An 8781-nucleotide genomic window follows, 5' to 3' on the forward strand; every position below is an offset into this window, starting at 1 on the left:
CTAAATTACCCAGCGGCGGCGGCGTAGCCGTTAGAAAGAACCGGCGGCGGCGGCGGGTACGCCGCCGGTGAAATTGTCGGCGGCTGGCGGCGTAAGCATTTAATAAACTGATTTTTTTTTTCCTTTTATTAATAAGTGAGTCAAGCGAAATAACAAATTAAACTAAAAAACTCCCACACTTTACTTTTACGACTTGCGTTGCGCTGTAGTTCAATTGAATACATGTTCAATGCCTTATCCATCTGTTTGTTGGGATATTTAATTCTTATACATAATTCTTAATCCAATTATAACACTGTAAAACTTACTTCGTGAAATTAATTACGCACTCAGCTGTTAAATGTTTTAGAGATGGGACACATGTAAGGAGATGGGAGATGAGACATTTAATCGATAACTGAAAGCGATTATTGTCGAAAATTTTTTTAGGATATATTAATAATAACCTTTTTTATTTATAAAATGAATAAAAATTTGTATGACGCCGAACGCCGCCGCCGCCGCGCCGGTTTTTACGTGACTCGGCGGCGGCGCGTCAAAAAAGCAAAAAATCGGCGGCGGCGGCGGCGTGGCTCGGCGGCGTATATGTCTAAACTGGATATATTTAATTTAAGTCATCGAGTAGTTCAAATACTAATGCTGATAAAACTGACTTTTTTGAATGTGGGAGCTTTCTTTGGCCAGTAACATAAGGATCTGTGCTCAGAAGTAATCTGTGGATCAAATCTGTGTTTGTGTCAATTCGAGAAGTCTTCCTGGTGTGCTGTCTTCTAAACATTTTGATGTCTTTATTTTTTGACTCTGCAGCTTCTTCTGATAATTCTCCAATCGGCACAAGTGCATAACTTATGACATCTGGAGCATGAACTAAAATTTTGTGTACGGATGGTGGAAGATAGTACCATGGATACAAGCTAATCAGCTTTCTGGCAGTATCAAGTGCATATTCTCCAAATTTTGCCGCATTGATTTTGTAGCCTGATGCCAAACACTGTAGCAATATTGAACACCGCATTATAATATCTTCATTAATACCCGTTATTTCTGCTGCTAGTTTCGGATTTTTAAAAAACGCTCTGGCTGTATTGCCATCATTTGACGTGCCACTTCCTCCACTCCTAGGTGTATCCACAATAATTCCCATTCGTATGCGAAAATCATTCTGCATTTGGGATTTCCTTGTCGAAAGTACTTGTTTTCCTTCTGGAGTACTAACTCTCCAGCTCTTCAGGTCGAGTCTGTACGATACATGCAAAAGGTATTCAAAAAAACGAATAAAGGAGTGTAATGGAGACAATCCAAACTCAAAGCGTGATTCATTAACCTTCTTTTTCAAACAATTTTCCAAATCATTCATCTCTGTCGGCTTTGCCTCACATATGTAGCACTTAGAAGATGACGTGTGACTTAGGGCACTACATATTTTCCCATCAACCATGGTCAACTGCAAGCTGTGTTTAATTTTAATTTCTTTACCGGACACATTACAGGGCGTGGCATTCAACACTTCAATCTTAGCTTTGAAATACTTTTCTTCGTCTTCAGCTAATTGAGCCGTTTCTTTTGCAAATTGCAATCTTATTGGTCTGCAGTATCGTGTAGACGAAGGTCGCGGATTCTTCCAAATTATTTTTTCATCTTTTGGATCGTTTTCCATGGTTTTAAGTTGTAATGGCACATATGATGTCACAAAAAGACTGGAATCTCTCAAGTCCTTATTGCAGACTTTCTGTTTGTATTCTGAATGTCCAGTGCTGCCGTCAAATCCCCATTTTCCAATTAAAATAAGGTTATCAGAGCAATCACTTCCAACGCTTTCAAGAACTTCATGCTGAAGTTTTACAATCCTCCTCGCAGTATGGTCAACCAAGTTCTGTAACGCGACTTCAGCTTTTGATTCACTTACAGTTATTTTGTCTGGATAGGTTAATTTCTTAGCCTTTAACAGTTGACCGTAGCTTGGAAAAAGGTCAAAGGAGGTCTTTGAGTTCACATAGCTTCGAATAAGAAAATATTGATGCTTGCTCAAGTTTGCCTCCATGAGAAGCGACAGGACTTCATCGATGTTAGCTTTGCTACACATTGCATTTGATTGAAAGTTGCACGATCGTAAGTCACAAGCTGCAGATTCATTAGTTATTGAAAGCTCAGCAATTCTTCGTCTCTTAGTTCTTTTTGATGACTCACTAAAGTCTACTTTCGGACGTCCACGCTTAGCAGTTTCGATCATTTCTTGAGGATTACTTGGAGTGCGTTTCATTAAAATTGTTTCCTTTTCGTTAAGCCAATTAGACTGGAATTCAAGAATTGATGCCTTTTTGCGTTTATATTGTGTCCAAAACGAAGCAATTTTTTTGCAAATGTAACCAATACATTTCGTTAACACGCTCATATCGGACACGTAGCCAATGTTTTCAATATTGCGGTTCACATGTTCGATGGCCTTCCGTAATTTTTCTGCATTAGTGTCGATTACTGTACACCAATAATTGAATATGTACAAGCGAGTGAAGAAACAATGAGAAGAGTCACCTACCAAAATTAAATTAATAAAGAAATTACGCTATAAAAATTAAAATTTGAACCCAAAAAAAACATAAAACACTAAGGACGAACACAAAGACACAGCACAACTACAATGCAAAACAGCTGCTTTGACCTTGAAGATAAAAAGAGACGGAGTTAGTTTATGGTTGATTACGCACACATCTGCAAGTATCTGCAGCTAGCTTTAACTTTTTTTATACCTTAAGATATTGACAAATACACTGAATAAAAAATTAATCGGGGCATCTTGGGGGATCACAGTTAAAACTTTTAGTAAACATAGAAAACACGAATACAAAAGATACTAAAATTATAATAAAGTTAAGAATTAATTTAAAAATAACGACAACACAAGTTAGCTTTTATTAATATTGAAACTTAAAAATAATACCTTTAACTTCAAAATCCATTTTATATAGTTTAAATTGGGCAGCGTAATTAGTTGACTGAACACTTTGAAGTTCGCTTTTGTTGTGAAAAATTCGCTATGCGTGCAGATGCGCTTTGCAAATGAACACGTGTTCACAGCTTTAATTCTATTTTTAGAAAGTCCCGTTAGATATCTAGAAAATAAGTTTTCTATGAAGAAGTTTGGTCATTTTAGAGGCGATTTGGTTACTTTTCGCAAATTTTTGTTGTTATGTTTTTTTGAATTTTGTCCTATGGGCGCAACCACTGTGCAATGTGGGAAACATGGCTGATGAACTCCTAGCCGCAGCCGATGAGTTTGCACTCGAAAAGCTGAAAGTGATGTGCGAGAAGGAGCTGTGCGCCAATCTCTCGGTGGAAAAGGCAGCCGATAGTCTTATACTAGCAGATCTCTACAGTGCGGATCAATTGAAGGCACAAACGCTTGAATTCATAAGTTCCCATGCCAGCGATGTGGTGGAAACCTCCGGATAGCGAAATATGATCGATACACTGATAAAAAATGGAATAGTAAATTTAAATATGCGCCTATTGAATCCAAAATTTCATATTTCATATTTAAATTTAATACAAAAAACATTATATTAAATACGAAACATATTAAATTGCCTAGTTTAATATAAAAATATTTAAATCAAAGAAGAGCATATTTAATTTAAATGTGGGTATATTTATTTTAAAAAATATTATAATTATCGTTAATATTTTCAGAATTAAAAAAATCCGTATTTAAATTAAAAATGTTTCATATTAATTTTAAGTATTCAAATTATTTTATTTTAGAGTTTTTAATATTTAAAATAAAAATGTTTGTAATAATAATATTGAAAGTGTAAATTTGAAAGGGTTTTTCAATGTTTATATCAAATAAAAACACCTCAAGAAGATATCTTTAATATTTACGTACATATTAATGAATTGAAATGTATTTTATTTGTATTATCACATTTAAATATGATTCATATTTAAATATTAGTTTCTGCCATGTCCGTTTTTAAGTACGATAATATTTTATATAAATATTTACATTTTAAGCAGACTTCTTTTACAAAAAGATTTATTCCATAAACTGTATACTCATGTATATACATTTGTTCAGACCGAACATTACACATTTTTAAAAACAAATTGATATACATCAAAGTAAATGGAAACACAACAAACGAAGGCGCTAAGATAATTTTTGGCGGTTTTTTGTTCTATTCTACACACATTCTTTCGCGCTTGCTTTGATCAATGACTCTTCTTCTTGATAACTAAACGACGCGGGTCATTGAAAAGTTGCAGCCGAAGAAGTTGGACGTGTCGTTCACTTTATAAAAGTGAAGTTGGCATACTAATATAAAATTAAAATGTATCGCGCTATCAAAAAATCATGTGAAGTTTCTTTAAATAAATAAGTGTGTATGTTGGCAGCAACACTCAAAGCCAAAAAATACATTTTTTGATGCATGTGTTTTCTTTGAACTGTATTCGGCCATAAATATGTATGTATGTACATATTAGAGGTTTACGCCGATGGTTTCAGCAGCGGCGGCGGCGTAAACAAATTGGATGGCGAAATAGCCATCCTAGAGTACAGAGCTACAAGGGATGAATTCCTATTTTATTGATACTAAAGATTTAATAACTGCCATAAAATAATTGAAAAATGCGTTGGGGAATCAAATCTTATGCCTACTGGCTTGGTGCACTGGAGCCGTGGGAGGAAAGCCATCCTTAGGTATTTTATCAAAGTCACGATCTTCTGTACCGCCATTCTAACAGGTACCACTATAAGTGTTATACTGATAAATGCAAAAGTCAAGAAAATAAGACAATGAGCTAGACCCTGATCGATAGAGCCTAGGCAGTTGACCAAGCAGTTAGCGACGGTACAGCCTGCGGTCCCCGATCTACATTCGCCATTGGCCGAATTAATAAATTATAATTAGTAAAATTATTTATCTTTAAGGTCATAATAATCGTCGCAGAAAAAGAGCTTTGCGGTAGGACAACTGTATCCAATAACTGGCGGTGGCGGACAAGCCGGACAAATTCGGGGGCCAAACAATCCACAGAAATGTTGAAGGACGCTGAGGGGGCCCAACTGACGGACCATTCGTTTATATAGTAATTATCTCTAAGGCTTAGAGTCTAAAATGAAATATGTTTGTTTCTGAAAAATTGCATTCTCTTTTTCGACTTCGGACTTGGTCCGAATCAAGACCAGAATTTAATTTTTTTTTGTTTAAATTATCGAGGGGATGATAGCCTTGTTGGCTGTAGACACCACATTGACTATAGACAAGACTCGAGTGCTTCATCAGTTGCTGTGTGTTGCCTAGAGATGGATGGCCGACGATAGCCTGGAGTAATCGAAATAAACGATTGTAATCGCAAAAATACCAAAGACAATTCTTGTTCACATAGAAAATGCGCTGCGCACAAGGCTACGGAATCTAAATCTGAAATCCCAATTCTCAATCTTTGATAGTTTCCGAGATATCCACGTTCATATTTACGGGTTTTTTTAAGTTTGTGAGCGGTTTGTGGGCGTGGCAAACTTTTTTTTTATCAATCGTTAGGTATTGATGAGAACAATACATTTAAGTTAAAATTTTTATTCTAGCATCAAAACTGTATGAGCCACAGTTTTGGGCGGTTTGTGGGCGTTAGAGTGGGCGTGGCACTCTACTGAAACAAACTTGCGCTGCGTAAGAAGCTCAGGAATCTGCTCGCCAAATCTCAATAGCCTAGCTCTCATAGTTTTCGAGATCTCAGCGTTCATCCGGACAGACGGACATGGCTAGATCGACTCGGCTAGTGAATATATATACTTTATGGGGTCGGAAACGCTTCCTTCTGCCTGTTACATACTTTCCGACGAATCTAGTATACCCTTTTACTCTACGAGTAACGGGTATAAAAAGCGAAAAAGGTTATACATTTTGTTTTTGTTAAATAATTTTTTTGTTTTTATGATTAAGAAAATCGCTTTTGTTCAATAAACATGTTAATATTCCCTATTAAAATACTGCATTAAAATTTTTCTGTTATTTTTCTTAGTTCAGCAGGAATAACGACTAGAACTTTTTTAGGTAACTGCACGAAATAGGCTGCAAGCGACTGTTTATATGGGTACCACTTGGCATGCATTTGTGTTACATTACCGGGTGATATTTTTCGTTGGTTTATAAATGCAAATTTATGAAAAGTTGTTTTCTACTTTTGTAGCTACATTCAATAAAATGAAAATATAACAAATTATTTTGCATTTTTTAGCGTGGAGTCGTGGGTGGGTCAGTGCAGCCCTATGTACAAAGCAGAAAAAAAAATAAAATTAAAAAGCCAACATACCGCCCAATGGACATATCAAAACTTTTGTAGTTTCCCAAAAAAAGGGAACGAAACTCCCGTTCTGAATATGTTATTGAGGGAAATACAATGGTACTACAAGCTTTTGTATTTAAAAACGCCGTAAATTGCGATGTGGCAGCGATTCATGGGGAGCATGGCAAGGGGAAGTAGAGCGAGGATCTGATCCCAGGCCCACGTCACCGACCGGCCGCACCCATTCTTTCGCCGGGTAGGGTGCGATCTACGTTTCACGGCCCGGATCATTTTAAAACAAACGCTGGGCGGTACCTGGAAGTGCCGTCGCTCCTGGGCGAGCCGCTGCATCTAGGGTGAGGTGATAAGCCCCGGATTCCACGCTCCGCTTTCCAGGCCAGGAAAGTATTATGAAGTGTGTTTAATTATTTTAAGTCTTAGGTAATTGAATAAATAAATTATAATAGAAACTAAATATAAGATTAGATAGTTCAAACAAGCAAGTCTAAAATTGGTAGCCTAGCGTCCTAATGTGCTTGTGCGTTGTACTTCGCACATCTGTCTGAAAGGATATATTTTTTTAATTTGTTAATTTTTAAGTAGTAAACAATTAATATTTTAGAATTTGTTATATTATTATAAAATATTTCATTTTTATTTTCCAGCGCTCGCCAAGGGAAAAGGAAAGGGACCTTCTGGAAATGCAAAATGATGCAGTTTAAAAAAAAACTTGGCCATTTCTAACGAAATCGACTCAATGGCCCAAAGTCTGACCTTGTAGTTAGAGCTATAGACTTGGGAGACGGTTATTCTGGCAAAATATTCATCTCCAGCAGATGAAATGATTGCAGTTTTGTTGACGAATCCCGAAATCGACAAGGGTCTATCGACTTTCCTGAATATCGGCTATCGATGCGTGCTGAACAGTGTAATTTAGGTCCAGCTCCGTCGACATAAGAAATTTATTAATAACCATTTCTAAAAGAAACATAAACAAAAATAGTTTTTTGTTCAGTCAAAGTAAAAATAAACTAGAAGACATTACCTTTTACAATAAAATATTTAGAGAATCGTTGGATGCTGGTTTTCTCCGCAGTTACACGCCAAGTAATGTCCACAGCTAGCTTGTCCGTAAATAGCTTTTAATAATCGTACGTAATTTCGCACGCTTTGTTGAGGGGAACATTTAAATTTGATAAGCAATGAAAACATTTAGAAAAAAACAAAGCTATATTTTTAAAACGCACAAATTTGATATAAAACCGCACTGTCTACAGACAAATCGCGCAACGAAATGACGCTCGGGCGAAAAATAATAGCGTGGGTCAAAAGGAACCCCAAAAAACATTAAGTGTCAAAATAAACGGAGGACAAAATACAAAGTGTCGAAGTATGTGTGCGAAATTTCCAAAAAGGCAATGACAGGACAAAAATATGCCAAAAATGTTAAAGTGCTAGAATGTTCGCCCGAATAATAACAATCTCATTAATTTTCTTAATTATAATAATTATACTTGTACAATTTACATAATATTAAAAAAACAAAATAATAACATAACATTTCATAATTATATCATTTCATAATAATATTAATAATATGAATACAAATTTTCCTTCGGAATAATAATAACAATACTAACAATAATATTAACAATAATTACAATCTCCATAAAAAATTGGAATTCAAATAATAAGCATAGTAATAGCAATGCATCTTCTTTAAACATTCTAATTTAGTTAATAAGCTATACTAAAAATTATAATCAATAATAACAATACTAATAACAAAATGAACGATAACAAAATTACTAATTACAATCTCCATAAAAAATTGGAATTTAAATAATAAGCATAGTAATAACAATGCATCTTCTTTAAACATTCTAATTTAGTTAATAAGCTATACTAAAAATTATAATCAATAATAACAATACTAATAAAAAAATGAACAATAACAAAATTACTATTAATAAAATAATACAATCTTTATTATAATTAATAAGCATAAAAGACGCATAATAATGTTATTGATTAAAAATAATAATAATAACAATACAATAATAATTATTACTTGAACAAACTTCCGTCTCACATGCGACTGGTCTCATGCTCATCCAGAGACTTAATTAAGATAACCCTCCAGAATTACCCTTCGTCCATTAGTATTTAGTTTAATAATAGTTAAGTAGCCAGTAAAAGTGACAACTGTTGACCAATAAATAAATAAATAAATAATCTGCATAAATAAGCATAGTCCTGGCAATTAAAATGTTATTAATTCAGAATAGTGACAGCTCTTAACAAGGAGTTAAAAATTTCTATCTATGGCGTTATTTTTCTGGCGTTCCGACGCGATCCCTGGCAGTTCCTACGCGCTACATCTGCGCGGTTGTTTTATGTATTGAATTAATACACATTTTGAATTGAAAATTATTTTTTGGCCAATGGATATTTCGGGGTTATTAAAAATGAAAATTTTGAAAAATAACATGA

The sequence above is a fragment of the Drosophila subpulchrella genome, chromosome 2L (genome assembly GCF_014743375.2).
Source record: "Drosophila subpulchrella strain 33 F10 #4 breed RU33 chromosome 2L, RU_Dsub_v1.1 Primary Assembly, whole genome shotgun sequence".
Classification (NCBI taxonomy): Eukaryota; Metazoa; Arthropoda; class Insecta; order Diptera; family Drosophilidae; genus Drosophila; species Drosophila subpulchrella.